Raw genomic sequence first — 19,379 nt, forward strand, 5'->3', positions numbered from 1 at the left:
GAACATGATACTTGCTGATTTTTTAAAAAAAAACTTGATTAACTGGTCTTCTTAAAGCAAATGACATACTCAGGAACACATATTTCTATGCAGAATGATGCTAAACAGCAATAAAGTCAAAATATTATTACGGACAAACTATAACCAATGTGAAACTATGCTTCAGAGTTGGGGTGCAAATCCTCACTTGTCACATCCTCGAAAGTAGAGACAAGGAATCACAACGTTTTTCTCCCTGGTAGTGAGGAATTTCCTGGGCTTTCTAAAAAAAAAAAAATCACCTGGCAAGAATGCCACTTCGTGTGACAAAAATTGGACCTTTTTGCTTTAAATTCTGGAATTCACAAATTCACTGAGGAAACTGTGCAAATTACCACAAATCAGGACAACTGCTCTTTTGTTTAATAATCCAACACACTAGATAATTGATGCCACATTTCTTAACCAGCAGTCAGTTATCTGTGCGTGCTCTCCCCCACCTTTCTCTTCTGCTTTGTTTCCCAAAGGCAATGGAGACTAGAGACATGTTATTTGAGAATAGAAAAAAAAGAACTTTTTGTCTTGCTCACTACTGTAACTGAAGACTCTCAAGAGATTTAAAATCCTCATTGGAGTGTCCGTTCATGTCAGACACCCAAATATCTGTGAGAATGAGGAACTCAGTGGGTATTCTTTCCCTCCTTAATTCTGATACAGGCAGTGTATGTCTTCAAAGATGGACACCCCACTCTGGAAGTTTCAAGGCTTCAACCCTTTGCCTCTTTGCTTCGGTCTACATCCACATTAGTACCAAAGCTGGAATTTACACAGGGAAAAACACCTCACAGGAAATGAGATCATCCCCCCAGAACTATATCCAATCTACATCAGGACTGCTGCAAGAATAAAGAAGAGAAGTTTCCTTATTCTTCATGTCTGGGTCCCAATCTGGATCAAGTAGCCTGTGCTATTTATTTCTAAAAGAAAAGCCCTGCAGTTAAGGAGAAATCATATGATTAACTTCACTTGTAGCTCTGCACTGTGGCTGCACGTTTCAGGGAGGGGGGGGACCACTCATCCTTTAATTATATACTATGTGTCAAAAGTGTTGTTAGTGTATAATCAGAGCTCTCACAGAGAAAACCTAATATGCTACCTCTAGTTCAGAATCTTAAGTGAGGGTATTTAGGTACAAATCAAACAATCAGATGGATTTTTAAAAGCATATGTAATTATTTGTGTGTATGCACGTAGTCTTGGGTTACATAATAATAAAAAAGTTCCATTTCATTCACTTGGGAGAACTATTCTCATATTAAATATTTACCACCAAACTGATTAAAGTTGTTCTGCTGTACAAATTCTTCGTCACACTCTTCCCAAACTACACAGTAGGGTTTCTCTGTTTGGAACTAGGGACAACCACATATTTTCTTAAAAAGCTGGTGAATTGGTCTGTTTTTCTATAGCATGTATGTTACTTCTGTTAATCTATTAATTCTATAGCTAATTAGCACCATGGCTTTCTCTGCCCTTGATAAATGCTTGGTTTTAATTTTAAAAATTATATTTTGGCTTGATATTTTGTCACATAAGAGTTGCATGACGGGGCTCCTAACAAAGAATACAAACATCCACTGCTTAAGAAGCAGCAAATCACTGGAGCGATTGAGGCTGTTTGATTTAAGCTGGCATATGTAAGTAATAGCATTCTGGCTAATGTTTTTTTAAAAATTGCTCTAGTCTGACTTTTAATATGTGACCTGTTTTTTAATTAAGAAATATACTGTTGTCCTGCTATATTTCTTTATGATCAATAATGTTTAAGCATAGTAAAATATATTTATATGAATAAATAAATATGCATAGGTTGTATGTTACTTCACTGTAAACTGTTTTGCTTATTTTTAATATACAAATGGTATACATTTTAAATAACGTATAATAATAATTGGTGCGGAAAGTTTCATGTTGTGGATTACAGCTGGCCTTCCCCCCCTTCCAGTTAACTCCTAATTATTCTTTCTTTCTCATTCCATTACAATATACCCTGTTTCTTGCCATCTTTGGGGAACAATATTTCTTTTCATTTATGCAAATTATGCTATGTTATGTTATGTTATGTGTTATGTTATATGCCTAATTGTTTTTATAGTGTGTGTTGTAAGCCGCCTAGAGTGGTCACAATCGACCAGATAGGCGGGGTATAAATGAAATAAATAAATAAATAAATAAATAAATAAATAAATAAATAAATAAATAAATAAATAAATAAACAAACAAACAAACAAACAAACAAATAAATAAATAAATCAGCTCAGTGAGTTAGATATCTGGCTGCAGAGTCAGAGAATGGTACTTCAATTCCTCACTCTGTATCCCAGAAGAAGAGTCAGCCTGCATGGCCTGACACCTTTTAAGTAACTAACCATTGCATTATTTCTATAGATCCCATCTGAAGTGGGGATCTGGTTAGCTGGGGCATTTTAAGGCTTTGCCCCACTCTCAACACACACCAGGTTTGAATAGAAGCTTTCCTTCTAGTGCTTACAGGTTTCGGATGGCTCATTCCAAATCAGCATCATGGAAGGGAGGAAAAGGCTAATTCCTCAATGGCATCCCATCTGGTTTGGCCCAGAATTCGTTTTAAAAACATAAGATGGATTGTGCAAAGAAGATATGGGCTCTAATATATATATATATATATATATATATATATATAAAAACATGGGTTGATTAATGCATGGAAGTATGAAGATGGGCAAAAATGGCAACCTGCAACTGGCTGCAACTTAACCAGATTTATTCAGAACTAAACTACAGATTTTTAATGGGGGTTACTTTTTTAATGGGTCTTACTGATTTTAGGGGGAATTTACAGCTTTTTGAGATGGAAAGCAAAGACTCAGGTGCACTCCGATTCTTTTGGTAAAGCTCTGTGAGAAAATTTTAGCCTTTAAAAGGCAATTGGAATACAGTAGTGGGAAGCCTACATCTCTGAGGCCCTGTGAATACATCCTATGTTCATGGATGGGAAAGTAAAAATACTGTTATCGATAGTTATTCATGATAACAATGTTGTTTTAATTATTTAGTATAATAAGCTGGACCCTATTTAGAAGTCCAGAAGAGAGAAATTTATGTACAGGTACAATTGACATTAGTGCTTGTAAAGCATCAAAAAGCTGAAACTCCTGAATATTCTACCCTTTTTGAAAGTCAGGCATATTGATTACTGTAGCAGTTAAAAGCAGACAAAAATAAATTTAAAAACCCCCTGACTTCTCTTCTTTCGTCACTCCACATTTTCTCTGCAAAATGATTTTATACTGTGAAGCCTGAAAACCTGAAGCCTAGAGAAAATAGCATCTCCTGAAGAGATTCATCCAGTGTGAAAATTGTGACTTATTGATGATACCCTTGGGCTGACCAAAATTTTGCTAAGACACAGAGAGGACAAACCAAGAAGGGAGCAGTGGATTCCTTGAGAATTTTATACACTCCATTAAAAAATTAAATGACAGACAGGACATAACAAACAAGCCCACAGCCCTTTGTTTTCTTTCTGGCAGGGAGGACATATATTCAGCGCTAAATTTTATCAAAATAGTTGCATATCCTTATATTGCCACCCCAACCCGGGAATAAAGACATGAGACAGTAGATTGGATTAAATGCAGGCAACACTTTATTTAAATAATGAATTCAGTAAAATTGCCTTTTGGCCAGTAAAAGAATACAGGGGCCTGCTGTAGTGCAGAAAGCCGGTTAACTGGGGGTATTCCCATACCCCCTGATCAATAAATGGGTGAGTCCCCAGCCCCCAAGGTCCGGTGGTCCCGAGACCGCAGGATCCTGGCTAGCCACTAATAAACACCCCCAGACCTCAAGACATCTTTGACTGATGACTGTTGGTCCGGGAGTGGCCCAGCGCATCCTCCCCCCACAGGCACTGTAATCGCACGATCCGCAATGCCGGAAGGTCAGACGCGCTGTTGGCTTACCTGATTTTACAAATTGGGACACACCGAAATACGGGTTATTTCTGCACTACCCGCCAGTGCGACCAAATTAGTTTCCACCAAAAGCCAACAACCCTCATCCAATGTGGGACAGGTGAAAAATCCCCCCATCCAAGGCCAATCAGGATGAAGGTCAAAAATTCCCATCTGGCCCCAGATGGCGACCAGAAAAACTCACACTAGAATTAAGGAGGGCGGGTGGGTGCCCGGAAAGAAGAGGACAACGTGCTCTGGGTGAGTCACCTAAATAAGTTCCTCTCTCCACCCAACCATCACGTGTCCCTGTGATGTCTCTGCCCTTTTCAGAGTGGGAGGCAAATGACGCTCGCTTGCTCAAAGTCTGTAGACTTAGCAGCGAGCTAAATCTTTTCCTTCTGGTGTCTCAATAACTTGGTGGACATCATAGTTTTTAAGGGCTATACTCCTGTTTTGGATTGTGCTTGTGTAAGTATAACTATGCAAATCAAGTGTCTTCCATAGTTGTCAAAGAGGAAGCTGTGTTACTCTGTGCTGGCATGTCAGGCAAAAAATATTACAACAAAATAAAATGAAAAAAAGAAAGAAGATTAAAATGTTGTGGCACTTTAAAGACTAACTGCTGTATTTAAATGTCAGCTTTCATGGAAAATGTCCACTTCTTGTGACAGCTGAGCAGAATACGTGTTTATGTGTACCACAACTGTTGTGCTAATATTTATGTGATTAAAGTGGGAAGGTTGTTTCTTCACTTTCTAAATTTCATCCTTATCTATGAAGAGGACATTGTACTCAGAAATAGGTTCCACTCAGTTCAACTGCACTCACCCCAAAAATGGATATAGCATGGCTAAAACTGCAGACCATTAAGAAAGTAACTGAAGGCTTGATAAAATAGAAGGCTTCTACTTAGAGCAAACGATTTTTGACAAGCTTTTATTAGGTTCAAAAGAACAAACTGTTAAGAAAATGTACAATTATATGTTGGAAATTAAGATGCAAGATGAAATGGTTAAGGAATGTATGATTAAGTGGGCACAAAATATAGGGCATAATATTGATATTGATCAATGGCTGAAAATATGGCAAAATAATATAAAGCTTACAAGATCGGTGAACTTTAAAGAGAATATATATAAGATGTTTTATAGATGGCACATGACCCCAGAAAAATTGTCAAAGATGTATACAGATGTATCAAATAAGTGTTGGAAATGTGAATCACAAGTGGGAAGCTATTATCATATGTGGTGGTCATGTGAAGTAGCGAAACAATATTGGAAAAGAGTGCATGTAATGTTGGAACAAATATTGCTCTGTAAAGTGCCATTAACCCCAGAACTGTTTTTATTGAGTATGATACCTGAAAATATAGATAAGTCAAAGAATTATATAGTTATATACATAGTTACTGCAGCTAGAATTTTATATGCTAAAAATTGGAAAAGATCAACGGTACCGAAACAAGAAGATCTTATTGAAAAGATACGGGAAATAGCCGAAATGGACATTTTATCAGAAGTCATGAAGGACTATCCCTTGCAAAAGGCAACAGAAAGATGGGATCTATTTAACAAGTGGACAGAATCAACAGGCAGCTTGTGAACAGTACATATTGAAAGGAGAACTGAATCTAGAAGGCAGAAAAGAGTAAATAGAATAATTTAAAATCTTGATATAGCAATAGGTACAGAATGGATGAAAGTATGTTATTGTCTCCCCTCTTCCTCATCAATCCCAATTCCCTTTTCCTTTCTGTTATCCCTTATAAAAAATAAAAAGTACAAAAAAAAAAGAAAGTAACTGAAGGCTTAATCTTTGCTGCCTAAGAACAAGCACTCCAAACCAATGCGATGAAAACTAAGATCCAAGGAATTGTTGCTAACAGCAAATGTCAACTCTGCCAAGAAAAATATGAAACTGTGTCACACCTCATCTGCAAATGTCTAAGATTGTACAAACAGATTACAAAGTTAGACACGATAGAGTGGCAAAAATAGTGCATTGGTCACCATGCAAAAAATATAACTTGCCAGCCTCCAAAAACCCATGGGAACATCAGATAGAGAATGTGTCAGAAAATGACAATGCCAAGATCTTGTGGAATTTCCGGATCCAAACTGATATACACTTTGAACATAACACACCAGACATAGTAGTAATAGAATGAAGAAATGTCTGGATCATTTAACATGGCAATTCCAGGGGATGCCAGAGTTGAAAATAAAGAATTGGAAAAACTAACAAAGTACAGAGACCTGGCAATCAAAACATCTCGCTTGTGGATGAAACACATTTCAGTGGTCCACATAGTCTTTGGGGCTTTGGGAACAATATCAAGAAATTTCATACAGTATTATAAGCAGTTGCAGATCTCAGAAATCACACCATTAGAATCAGAAAAAAATGGCAATATTAGGAACAGCATACATATTGCACCAATATTTAAAAGATACTTAAGTTTTTGGTTAAAACTTCTATCTGTTATATAATGCCAGTCAATTCTTTTAATCTTGACTGTGCTTGTTTTTTTATTATTATTATTATTATTATTATTATTATTATTATTATTATTATTATTATTATTATTATTATTATTATTATTATTATCATCATCATCATCATCATCATCATCTTAACGCTGCAGAGCTGGAAGGGACCCTATGGATCATAAAGTACAGCCCATCAAAGAGGCAGAATGGGGAATTGAACTCCCAGTTTCTGGCTCTGCAACCAGACACCTAAACCACTGAGTTATCCAGCAACTGACAATAAGGAGATGAGATTACAAGGGAAGTGGTGAGCAAGAAAAGGGTTTTGGTTTCCTTCTCTCCAAAGTTCAAAACAGAGAAGCAGGGAAGAGAAATCAAATAGTGGATGAGATTTTTAATCTTTAAACATACTGTAAATAACAATATAATATCAATTTGTTTAAGACCTCCTCTTTCACTCTAATTTTAACTGATTTAGCTTCTGGGAATCACTAACTGTTAAATAAACTGTGAATGCTTTCCTGCTAACCTTCCCAACTCTGATCAAGCTTTTGCACAATAATTTCATATTCCATAATAGTAAAGCTCAGATCAATAGAAAACAGAATGTTTACCTTTTGGTAGATTTGTGAGGTGGCAGATACCACAGCTCAGGTTTTCTGGGCTCTGAAAAAAAAAAGATTGACACCTTTAATTAAGAACAGACACTGGAAAAATGAACTAAAAGCCCTGTTTCCATGTTTCCCATGGTCACACTCAAGTACAGTATAAGATCCTAACATCAATGGACACTGCAGAGACATATGATTTTAGGTTCCTAAAACTGTTTCTTAGTAGGTCCTCACCATGTCTGGGAACACAGCAAACTCTACTGGGCAGAAAGGCTATCTACCTTGACTCAGTTCAGCCCCAGCTTAGAAATGATTGTGTAGCTGACATCAAATGGCTAGTGCGGCATCATGCAGTAGATCTCTGGGATTCAAGTTGGCATCGTGGCCACGATCAACTTACATGTCCTGAAGAACTCAAATACTCCAGGAATATTTGTGGCTCGGGTCAAGATGATCCCTAAAAATGTGTGTCAAGATCCAGTTGCAATCAACAGAGCCAGGTATCAAGAAAATGTCATAACCCAATGGTGACAAGTGACCAGGGATGTAGTGACTACTCACAAGATTTCTCATTCTCAGCCATTTTCTAAGTCTTGCCACGTTGAGACTCCATGACAAGACTTCATGCACCATCAAGATTTTCCAGCTACTCATTGGAAACCCTCGTTTTCTCCATCATTCCCCCCCCCCTGTTTTTCACTTGTTATGTGCAGGAAACCTATGACCTTTCTAGTTCATCCTGTTTGGGAAGGATGTGAATTCTGTACAGGAATTATAACAATCCTGGGCAATCTAGCATTTCTTCCTTAAAAAAAAACAAAAAGAGGGGGGGAGGGAGGGAAGGAGGGAGAGGGAGAGAAGAAATTTGAAAACTTACAAGAAATTTCACAAGAGTTCACATAAATTTTCTTGGAGGAGTGGTGGAAATCTCACTATAGAGACACATCACTGTGAGAAAAGAGTCACTCTTTTCCTTCCTTTTTCTCTCTGATGGTAATAGACTGCAAGATTCAAATCTGTACAAGTGAACCCCATCCTCTCTGTATGAACAGACCTTATGTCTTTTGTAATTTGTGGTTGTGTTATAATCCTGTCCCACACACCCAGTGTATCTATTTATTTATACAACATAGCATCTGGTCTCTGAGTCACCAATATTTGGGTGGGAAGAGATGCCAAGAGGAGTTCACTCCTTCCTGTCATAGGAGCTAAAGTACAATAATGAGGAAAGAAGAAGGATTCCAAAATTGTCAGGAAAATTCAGCTTAACCTCTAGGGAAAAGACCAGGAAGGGAGCCGAGGTGGGTGGGCTACCCTTCAGGCAAGAGCACCTCTCATGCAACCCAGCCTGGACTGACTAACTCTTATACAGAAGGAGAAGCAGGAGCTTGAGCCTGAGTCCAAAGCAGCTGGAGCTACAGATCCTAAGGTGCTCTAGAGTCTAGATCAGTGGTCCCCAACCTTGGGCCTCCAGATGTTCTTGGACTACAGCTCCCAGAAGCCTTCACCACCATCTCTGCTGGCCAGGATTTCTGGGAGTTGAAGTCCAAGAACATCTGGAGGCCCAAGTTTGGGGACCGCTGGTCTAGATGACTGCTTGGATGTACTATCCAATTATGGCACACAGGTTCTTCCTTCCTTTTTCTTGTTTATGTAGGAGATGTTCATGGAGTTGTTATGCTACCTACCGTGGCTACAGACATCTACTGTATGTACATACAGGTGTTTTTGACTCTTCCTTCTGGCTCCAATATTCTTACCTAATTCATTTTTGGTGACTGGTTCCTCTAGATACAGGATTGGTCAAGGATTTAGACATTCTCTGGTAAGGGTCTAGCTTAAACAGTGCAGGGGGAAACCTCACATTTTTCAAGCTGCAGAATCTTGAGGTCACACAGTTTGCCTTACCACCTCATCGAAAGAGGCAGATGTGCCATGACCATGTTCTGATGGTGAATGCCGTATGTGACTCACCAACAGGAACCAAAGATGTTTGCAAAAGCACTAATGGTGTGATGGCTCTGAACGGGCTAGACCTTCCTTTTCACTTGGGAAACATCACCAGCTCCCATTAGAAGATAGTTTTCAATGAAGATAGTTTTCAATGAAATAACCATGGCAAATGACAGAAAAAACTACAGCGAGAAAAGGGCAGAGCAGAAAATAGCATTTGATGTCTTGTGATGTTGTGCCAGGTTATAAAAGTTTGCTTCCCCCTTTAAATTACTGCCTTAGTTCTGGTTTCTAATGACGAATCACATATGGTATTATTTCTAGTGATATTGTCAACAGATGAAAAAGGTCCATTTTTTTAAAAAAAAGTGATGTGTATTTTTGGCATGCATATCTAATATATACGTCCATTTCTTTGTTTCCTGTGAAGTCTGATTATGGAGCATTCTGTGAAACAGTGATCTCTAATGTCAAGCGCTTGTAAGATGACAAGGATACAAGAATTTTTACCCACAGATTAACCTACCGTATATCCTTATTCTTCCCGGCATGAACAAAATCCAGTTCTAGTCACCATTAGCACAGAACTACTCAAATCAAGGGAATTCAAATCATCTGTGATTAACAAGTCCCATTTATTTCACTGTGTTTCTTCCAGTTGAAATATGTGTAGATATACCCTTCCACTCTATTGCAATGATTCACTGCAAGTCTCTGACTATATGAATATTCCATCTTATTCAAAAGAGGCTGAAAACAGAGATTCGTGATATGTTGGAACACTACAGCACCCAAGAAACATCTCTTAAGGCTACTATTCTGAAATCTCTTTGCCGATCATTAAGTAGATCCTGAGTGGAGCCATGGAGAGTGTTGGACAAGGACTGAGAAGTCCTGGATTCAAATACCTGCTCAGCCATTGGAACTCACTCTGGGTAGCAAATGTAAGCCCTCCTTGAACACATCACATACCTGAAAACCCTGTTAGGGTTGCAATAAGTTGGAAGGGACTTGATAGCACATAAAAACAAGTACTGTATTACGATTGTCATACAATATTAATTTTACACCACCACCACAGTTGGTATTGAAAAGAATACAGGATTTGCCTTCACATGAAAAATTACATTGATATTTACCCATACTCTCAGCCATGAAAAAATATTAGCCCAAACTGTTTCCATTTAGAGACAGTCCACAGAATGTGGTTTGATATATTATGGCCACAAACTGGGTAACATTTTCATTTTCAGCACACAAGTAAAATATGGAGGGAGAAGATGCATTGTATACTGCTGTTTCTTTATCTTTTAGCAACATAACCAACAGCAGTGTTCTCAGAGACTAAATAAAACAGACCCTGATGTTGGGAAAGTGTGAGGGCAAGAGGAGAAGGGGATGGCAGAGGATGACATGGATGGACAGTGTCATTGAAGCTACTGACATGAATTTGACCCCACTCCGGGAGGCAGTGGAGGACAGGAGGGCCTGGCGTGCTCTGGTCCATGGGGTCACGAAGAGTCCCACACAACTTAATGACTGAACAACAAAAATAAAACAGTGTTGGTTCAGTCATTCTGAGGTGCATACCCAAGGCAGTACTGCAGAAACCCTTGCTGTAATAAACAGAGCCCATGCCAATAGTTTTGACTCATAGACTAGTTATGGTCTCTCCAAATAAGGTGGCAGCTTTTTTAAAAAAAGTTTTGGTAATTAATTGAATTAAAGTGTTCTTGATAGACATACCCATATGAAATAATTACACTGATTTTATTCTCCCATTCCTCTTTGCTAAGTTCCAATCAATGCAACTGTGATTTAGATGTGGATTTGGATGCAGAGAATCAGTCTGCTAGTGTTTTAGTTTAAAAAAACCAACCCTGAAGCAATGAGATTCTGCAAATACCAACTCACCACCCCTCAGAGAAAGATCTGCAACTCCGTTCTTTATGCACAAAGCAAAAAGCAGTCTCATGTGCCTGCTTCCTTCTTGCAGAAAACGGGGTGGGGGGTTGGAAGGAATACTGCAAAATGTATTGTAGGAAGAATAAAATCCCATGAGTGAGATATCCTATATGCATTTTTTTGAATCACCTATTTTCCACTCCCATACTTCTTTGTCCATATCCGCATAGCACATTGGGGCTCTATGCTAAGCCATGCTTCTGAAGAATGGGTGTTCCAGCAGTAAGATGAGTGAAAAGCTCCAAGAATATGGCTCAAGGCACAAAATGGTTTCACGCAGCCACTGAGACACAAATGGGATTTCCTCAAGGTGTGAGGCATTCTCATTCATAGATGTGAATTCCACTGAATTTATAAATGAATGTCTGGTACATGGACAACTATATCTGCATAAGTCACAAGAGGTACAAGCAAGGTTCTCACCATGTCTTGTAGAACAACCATTGTGCTCTTAAGACATTCGTAAAACTCCTAGTGTCTCATTCACAAGAGGTAATTGCCTTTATTTTACACAGTACTAGTTGATCTTATCTGTGTTGGGAAGGGTTCAAAGGAGGACAACTAAGATAACATATGATATAAAAATTAGTGCTATGATGAAAAATGGAAGGAGGAGATGGGAGGAAGTGAATTAAAGTTAAATCGTTACCTGTAACACTCTACTTTTAGGGAAGTGAAGGCATAACATAATTACATGTCAAAAGGATCAAAATGAGCAGTGATAGCACTAGCTGTTTTGGTATCAACAGTATTTTATCCCTGCTATTTTTAAGAGTTATTTTTGAAGGCAATTTGAGAGCTTTTTTAAAAGTGAGGTCCATTCAGATCCAATGGCCATCCTAGCTACAGATTCTGGGAGTTGCAGTCCAAAACAAAGCAAAGCAAAAGCAAAGCAAAGTGTGCTGCTAATATACCGCCCTATAGTGCTTTGAGCACTCCCTGGGCGGTTAACAAGTTAATTATGCAGGCTACACATTCCCCCCCCCCCCCAGCAAGCTGGGTACTCATTTTACGACCTCGGAAGGATAGAAGGATAGAAAGGAGTTTTGGCTGCAGAACAGTGGTTTAACCGCTGCGCCACAAGGAACTTTCCCTGGCTCTCAATAACAGAAATACTGATATGGTCTGTCTATAGCGTTTCCTTAAGTGAATGCAAGAAGTTGTTAGTCTTCAAGAGAGATGCAGCAAGAACTGTTTTCAGAAAGAGCATTTCTAGCAGACATCCCCTTGAACACAAGGGCAGCAGTCCAACAAAGAAGATCCAGGTACCTAGAAGAGTTTGCTTGTTGTTGGCTGGAGGGAAGGAAAGCTCCCACAGTGCCTGTAAATCCAATATACAAGTAAGTGGAAAATTTCCCTGAAAAGCCACCCCAGCCATATTTAATTTTAAAAAGGGGAATTTCTCAAACATGAGAAGATTAGTGAAAAGACAGCTGAAGGGCACAGTTATGAGAGGTCAAATCCTTTCAGAAAGCTTGGAGGATATTTTAAAAAGTTACAATACAGGATCAAATAAAGTATATCCCACAGCTTATAAAAGGCACAAGTTAGTCCAAAAAGGATATCATTGTGGTTAAACAGCAGAGCTAAGGAGGCCATACAAGGCAAGAAGAAATATCTGAGTTATTTTGAAAAGAAGAAAACAGATGGGGAAATTGGGAATTCAAAACGGACAATGAGGAATTCAAGCCAAAGAATTCAAAGGCTAAATTGTTAGTTATAAAAATAACCAATAAAAATAGATCAAAAAAGTGGGAAATCAGCCAAAGAGGCACTGGTAGCATTAAACAAAAATACTATTTATTTGGAATTCTTACTTTGCTCAATGGAGCTTATTTCTCCCTCAGGGGAGCTTATTTTTTCCTTAGTAGGTGGGGCCCACATAGATAGCAATATGATGCCGGATTTCCTCATTGAGGCATGACCCACCTTGGACCAATGCAGGTTCACCTGAAAAGCAAAGAAATATCTCCACAAAGTGCAGCCTGCAACATGGAATTTTGTACCCTGTTCTTTAATTGAGTAGGAGAATTGATTTTAGAGGAAATAGTTCACTCACAGCTGCTGTTCAAAAGGTTCGACAAAAAAAAAAATACCATGGGGAATAGAGACATCTCAACAAGCTATGTTGATACAGCCTGTCTTGACTGAAATTAAGACATTTTGTCACACCCCGAGTAGAAGATTTGGGGAGTAGAGGCCTAGGGAACCAGGGGAGGTTCCATTTCTGGTAACAGAGGAGATGGCAGGGGCAGACGTAGATCCTAGGGCAAGAGGAAACAAAATAAGTTGAAAGAAGGGGCAGTCGTGATTTCTGTTGAGGGGCTGGAGATGAAGAGCAGGCAGACACTTCCCAATGGGGGGGGGGGGGCTGCTAGGGTCACAGGCTACCTTTCAGGCCTAAAGGAAAAATCCCATTGGAAAATGGGGTTTTGACCTCAAGCCACTAAAAATGTGGCCCAAGATGGAGCCAGAAAGAAAAGCCAGAAAAATAAATGCTGAGGACTGAATTATACAGATAATTTTAGAAGTGGTTTGGATAATGCAGTCACAGTAATCATGGAGAGACTGAACAGAGGCTGTTGTCATTAGGGACCCCAGAGCCAGAAACAAATTTTTGAAGAATGAATTTGGAAGTAAAACATTGCCAAAGGGACTCCTCCCTAAACTAAAGGGTTTAGGAATACCAACTGAGAAAAAGAAATCCAGAGATACTTAACAGCCTTTTCATTACTATCTAGAACAGGGACAGACAAGCTCCTTTGGATGCAACATGACAACAGAGCAGACAAGATTCACAGGGGGACATATGATCCCCATGTTGTTTTCAAGTGTAGAATGGAAGAAGCAAATTGAATGACCAAGCTATATCCTGGGCTGCAGATTTCTATAGGGCCTTGAAGAAAGACTTTGAAGGACTTGAACACTCAAGTGTGGGATCCAGAATGGGTCAAGATGAGACAAACCAAGATTTGGGTCTAAGTAGTGAACAGCAGCTGTGAGGTTGAGTCTTCTCTGCCTGTTGGGCTAATCATTTAATGAGGACAGGTAGAGTGGGAGGGAGCTCAGCACTCCAAGGAACAGGATGATTACCTGCTACTCCAGTTCCTCGTGTGAAGAAGGCAGTAATATCATACTGCACAGTGAAAAGAATCTTCTAATGATAAATAGTATCAAAGATAAAGTGGATTACAGTTATTGACTTCCTTAGCAGTTGTATTACTGCAGAATTTCCAAGCAGCCTATAAATACTTAATTTCTTGGACCTAATATCTAATACCCTGGCCTGGTTACATTAGTTTTAAAAAAGTCCTATTTAAACCAGTTTTAGTGTGTTTTAAATCAATGTTTTAAAAAAGTGGTCGGAAGCATGGGTTAATTTGACAGGGAATCATAGTTTTTTTGAGTGGAAGTGAGTTTTTTTTAACTCTTCTGCCAGAGGGTCATTTATTTTAACTTGGATGTTAAATTGATTTAATTTCTAGCAATCTGCCATATGTAAATGCCTCTGTTGGCATAATTTTTTTCCAAACATTTTTTTCTTCAGTCTTTTGTGCCGGGGGGGGGGGGGGGGAGAAGCTGGCTGACTGTTCTGCACAGATGCAGAGAAGAAGAAATAGAAGCGGCCTCCTAACAGCAAGAGGTAGCAGCTGTAGCCCGGGCTGAGATAGCACACACCGGGCTGAGCTGCTCTTCCTGCTGTCAGGTGGCCACTGGAAGTAGTGCAAGCTCCTCCATTCCACCTCAAACTTCAGCAGTAGAAGAAATAGCTCTTGCAGGCACTTACTCGCCTCCTCCTGCTCCTCCTCTTCTTCTTCCTTGAGCTGCTGAGGTACAGTTCTTGCCTTGTGAAAGGGACACTCAAGTCTTGGCTCCCTCTTCCTTTAATTCCATCTGTGTTCCCTCTTCCCTGCTCCTGGGTTTTTTGTTTGTTTGTTTGTTTTTTGTTTTGTTTTGTTTTTGGTCTGGGCTCAGGTCCTCTTGTTAGAGTCACTCAAAGTCTACTTTATTGCTGCATCACTTAGTCACTGCTTCACAGGCTAGAGTTTACCTTATTTTTTTTTATTAAAATGCTTTGCGGATGTGATTTCACCCCCATTTTTCAAGAATAAAACTGATTTGTTTTCAAAGGCTTTCACGGCTGGAATCCGATGGTTGTTGCAGGTTTTTCGGGCTGTTTGGCCGTGTTCTGAAGGTTTTTCTTCCTAACATTCCGCCAGAACTTTGTCTGTGTTCTGGTGTAGTATGCGGGATTGCTGAGTATGGGATTGTTGGGACTTGAATACTCAACAATCCCACACACTACACCAGAACACAGAGTTCTAACTCCTGTCCTCTGAAGATGCTGGCCACAGAGACTGGCAAAACATTAGGAAGAAAAACCTACAAAACATGGCCAAACAGCCCAAAAAACCTCCAACAACCAATGAAACTGATTATTTCTCCAAGATCAGAGGGAGTCATAGGTTTGGGATTGTGGGGGAGAAGGAGGGAGAGAAGAAAATGAAGAGGAGGAGGGAAGAAGGAAAAGAGGAAGCTTCACCTGGCATGTAGTTTTGAATCCTCTTTTCCTTGCCTCTCTTCTCCTTTAAAAACCATGGGGATAAAAGTTGTCCCAAGGGAACGCACACAGCGATTTAAATACCACATGACTGTCACATGGCTTTAAGTTGATTTCAGTAACACCACTGCATATTCTGAGATATTCAGAAATGGAGCTGAGTTGGATTGTTTGGACGGTAAAGCTTGGCTACCTTCCTGATGGGAGTTTTGTTTTATTGCTTTGAGTGTCTGCAGCTCTAAAACCAAGCCCAGTAATGGCATAAACAGAGTAAATAGAGTCATTTCTAAAAGCCTATAACTGACTATTGCTGCAAGAATAGACTTTTTCCACACTGGAGTGTTAACACAGAATTGGGCATTTGTAACTGTGAAGACCAAGAAAATGAAAAGACCCAAAACGTATAGAAAAAATGACAATGCACTGCTACCAGATATTAAGCAGATAAGATTGGGTAAACATTTTTCATCATCTGCAAGCAAACTTCATTCTAGAGAACTCATTAAATCACCCAAGAATCAATCTGAGCCACTACATCTAGCAATTGATTTGCAAACTCCAGCTGGTGCTGTGGGAACTGGCAAGCTAGGACTAGCAAGCCCACCCCCTCCTATAAAAGACATAAGTAGAAATTCTGATGACCAAATGAAATTACTTGGAGAGCAGTGTATGCTAATTAGCTGGACTGTCAAATCCATTTATAAACCATTATGTTGCATAGCTGGCCAACTAGATGGACTGGTGGACTGGCTGAGCTGCTGCCACATAACTATCCAATACTCAAGATGAACAAATTAAAGATGAGAGTACTTCAGACCCCTATAATAATATAAAAGTGAAGAAAGCTCCCAGGTAAATAAATAGCCGGAGACTGAGCTCATGTGGTATTACTGTTCATCTGCATTCTTACAGGGAGTTGAATCCCAACTGGGGGTCTGTGTTCAGAGTTAATCAACACCTGAAGTCATTGTTAGACCTTTTATCAGGCAACTTAGACCTAAAATCAGTGAATAGGATTTCTAAGAATGCACAATATCTAAGAACTTTTAACACACCAAAGTTCCCATCCTTATGGTTGTTGTGGGTTTTTTGAGCTCTTTGGCCGTGTTCTGAAAGTTGTCCTTCCTGGAGGAACCCCAGATGGACAGAGTTCCTACTCCAGTCCTCTGAAGATGTTGGCCACAGAGACTGGCGAAACGTCAGGAAGAACAACTTTCAGAACATGCCCAAAGAGCCCGAAAAACCCACAACAACCATTAGATCCCGGCCGTGAAAGCCTTCGCGAATACATTCCCATCCTTAATTATGAAAATGAAAAGACACTTAGAGCAGAAAGGGTGGTCCCATTTCAGTATTTCAATAACATGGTGAGAATACATCTCTCAAATGGAGAATATAGAATAAAAGGATAATTCAAAATGAAGTGCATGACCATTCAGATTAGCAACCTGTCTGGACAGCGATAGTGAATGAATTGATCAGAGAGAAAAAATTCAGGGCAGGATGGGAAGTATATCACCCACACAGGAAAGTTCTAAATCCCCCACTCATTTACAGTAAGGCAAAGAATAAAGTCCCACCCTCTAATCTGCCATATTGGTCAGACTCAGTGGAAGAAGAATTGACCTGTTCCTCTGTTAATCTTCCCACCACTGCGCATTATCGAAGCTGCAGAATAAGTTGAGTCAGGTTTTCTTTAAAGAAAGTAAGAGTGACAATCCTCCAGAAACTGGGACATTTTGCCATGTATCTCCAGGGAAGATGTAAGGCATATTCAAAGTATTTCTGCATTACAAAAACACAGCGCAGTTGTGGTTATTCCAGCCTTGAGTACTTCCAGTAAATATTCTCTCAGGATTTCTGAAGCCAGACTCCTGACACATATTTCTGAAGGAAAAATCAGCTCCAGGTGTGGCGTAACCTGAACTTTTGCACTTGTCAGTCAAGATCCAATTGAATTTTCAACTCCTTCCTGGCCAAACAAGGATTCGTGTTTGTAAAGGGATCCTGGGTCTAGTGGTTAAAAATAATGTAAAACATGTATTAAAAAAGAATAGAGAACAAATATTCATAACCTCGCTCATTTAAACTGTGAAAATACCCTTTCTTTTCTTTTTCTTTTTTGTTTACAGTGGACCCTTGACTTACAGACGGCTTGACTTACAGACTTTTTGAGTTACAGACTTCTCTGGCCGCAAAATTTAGGTTTGACTTGCAGCCTGAGAATTGACTTACAGACCAGAAAAAAACCAAAATGGAACAAAAACGGCCTGTTACGGGATTAATCGGTTTTCAATGCACTGTAGGTCAATGGAGACTTGACTTACAGACTTTTTGACTTGAGAACCGCCTTCCAATATGGATTAAGTTCTCAAGTCAAGACCCCACTGTATCTCCTTATGGGTTGGTGCTTATATCCTGTCATACTCTCAATCATTCCACCCATCTTGTCACTATACAAATGTTAGTAATGAAAAAACCCCTCCAAAGATGTTAATGTTCCATCAAGTCACTAGTGATATGTTGTGACTATATGAGTTAATGCCCTCCAAAATATATCTTTTCTTGCAAACCAAATTATGCTAGGTTGTTCTCTCTTACTACTGCCCCCCCCCAGCAATATTGTCTTTTCTAGTAAGTTCTACTTAGGTTTTGAAAATTAACAGCTGTGTCTCTCTTTACTGAGACAATCTGTCTCATTTTATGTTTCCTCTTCTCCAGCTGCTCCCCCTACTTTTCCTAGCAATGCTGTATTTTCTGGTCAATTCTGTATTCTCATTATATGTGCATAGTAAGGCAGCCTCAGTTTACTCATTTTTGCTCTAGTGAGGGTTCAGATTTGACATGATTGAGCATCCATTTATGTGCCTTTCTAGTTGGATGTGGTATCTGTAGATACTTAGAGAACTTGTCAAAAACCCAGCCCTAACAATTGCTTTGTGTTTGAATGAGAAGTACTTAACTGATCATGAAAGGAGTCAGTTTCTGGGAGTTTCCCTTGCTTGGTATCTCTTTGCAAATGGTAGTGAGCAGTAGAGGGTACCCTGTAGACCATTGTGAGTGCTGCCATTGTTGTTGTCAACATTCAGGCTTTGCTATATAAAGCTTTGCATCCTTTTTCCTGCTGGCAACAGAAGCAAAATTTTGTGCAACAATATCAGGCCATTTCCTGGAATTTTGAATGATTGCTACAGAAACACAATATCTTACATTCATAAACCAGAGATGTTTTTTAAAAAGAAGAATTAGTTCATTATGCCATTTTTGTCCATCACTAATTGAAAGCCTAAATGTTCATTGCACATGAATGCAAAAAGCTCCCAATTATATTTTCTTAAACTCAGGAAAAAGAAGCTTTAGGCAAAGAGAGGCTATGCAAAGCAGAGAATTGGAAAGCCTCTTTCTACTTACCACTTCCAGCACCCATGCAATCCCTAAAGCTGGTTTCGGGTGGATTTAGAACTGGGCTTGGAAACAGTGCCACTTTGGATGACAAAGAGGCTCCACCAAGCTTTAGAAGAAGCTGCAGCCAGAAACAGTGCTAAACATCGCACACACACCCCACACACATACACAGAGAGAGAGAGAGAGACTCAGCTTCACACTACTCCTTTCGGAAGCTATTCCTATACCTATCCCCACCTGGAAACGATAAAATGGTCCATTTGTGAGTGGTGATACATGTAACATCTGCTTGAGCCCTATGTACTTTATCTTTGTCCAATAAAATGCCAAGGGGACAATGATATTCTCTGTTTGGTGCAGAGTGAATTTTCTCTGTCTCCAGGAAAGAAGCATAATAACTAAATGAATCACAATT

The 19,379-nt window shown here is 39.4% G+C and overlaps 1 protein-coding gene and 1 long non-coding RNA gene across 33 annotated transcripts in view; one reads left to right on the plus strand and one right to left on the minus strand.

Moving 5' to 3' along the window:
• Nucleotides 1–19,379, minus strand: part of MAP2 (microtubule associated protein 2) — a 334,548-nt gene that overhangs the window by 240,558 nt on the left and 74,611 nt on the right. For all 32 annotated transcript variants that reach the window (XM_078379383.1, XM_078379378.1, XM_078379355.1 and 29 more), the window contains exon 3: nucleotides 7,084–7,135. The gene's annotated coding sequence lies outside the window, so the exon portion shown is untranslated. The remainder of the gene's footprint in view (nucleotides 1–7,083; nucleotides 7,136–19,379) is intronic.
• The window catches only part of LOC144584085 (uncharacterized), a 231,038-nt gene that overhangs the window by 71,684 nt on the left and 139,975 nt on the right, over nucleotides 1–19,379 (plus strand). The gene's annotated exons all lie outside the window — the stretch shown is intronic.

Source organism: Pogona vitticeps, chromosome 1, assembly GCF_051106095.1.
Source record: "Pogona vitticeps strain Pit_001003342236 chromosome 1, PviZW2.1, whole genome shotgun sequence".
Classification (NCBI taxonomy): domain Eukaryota; kingdom Metazoa; phylum Chordata; class Lepidosauria; order Squamata; family Agamidae; genus Pogona; species Pogona vitticeps.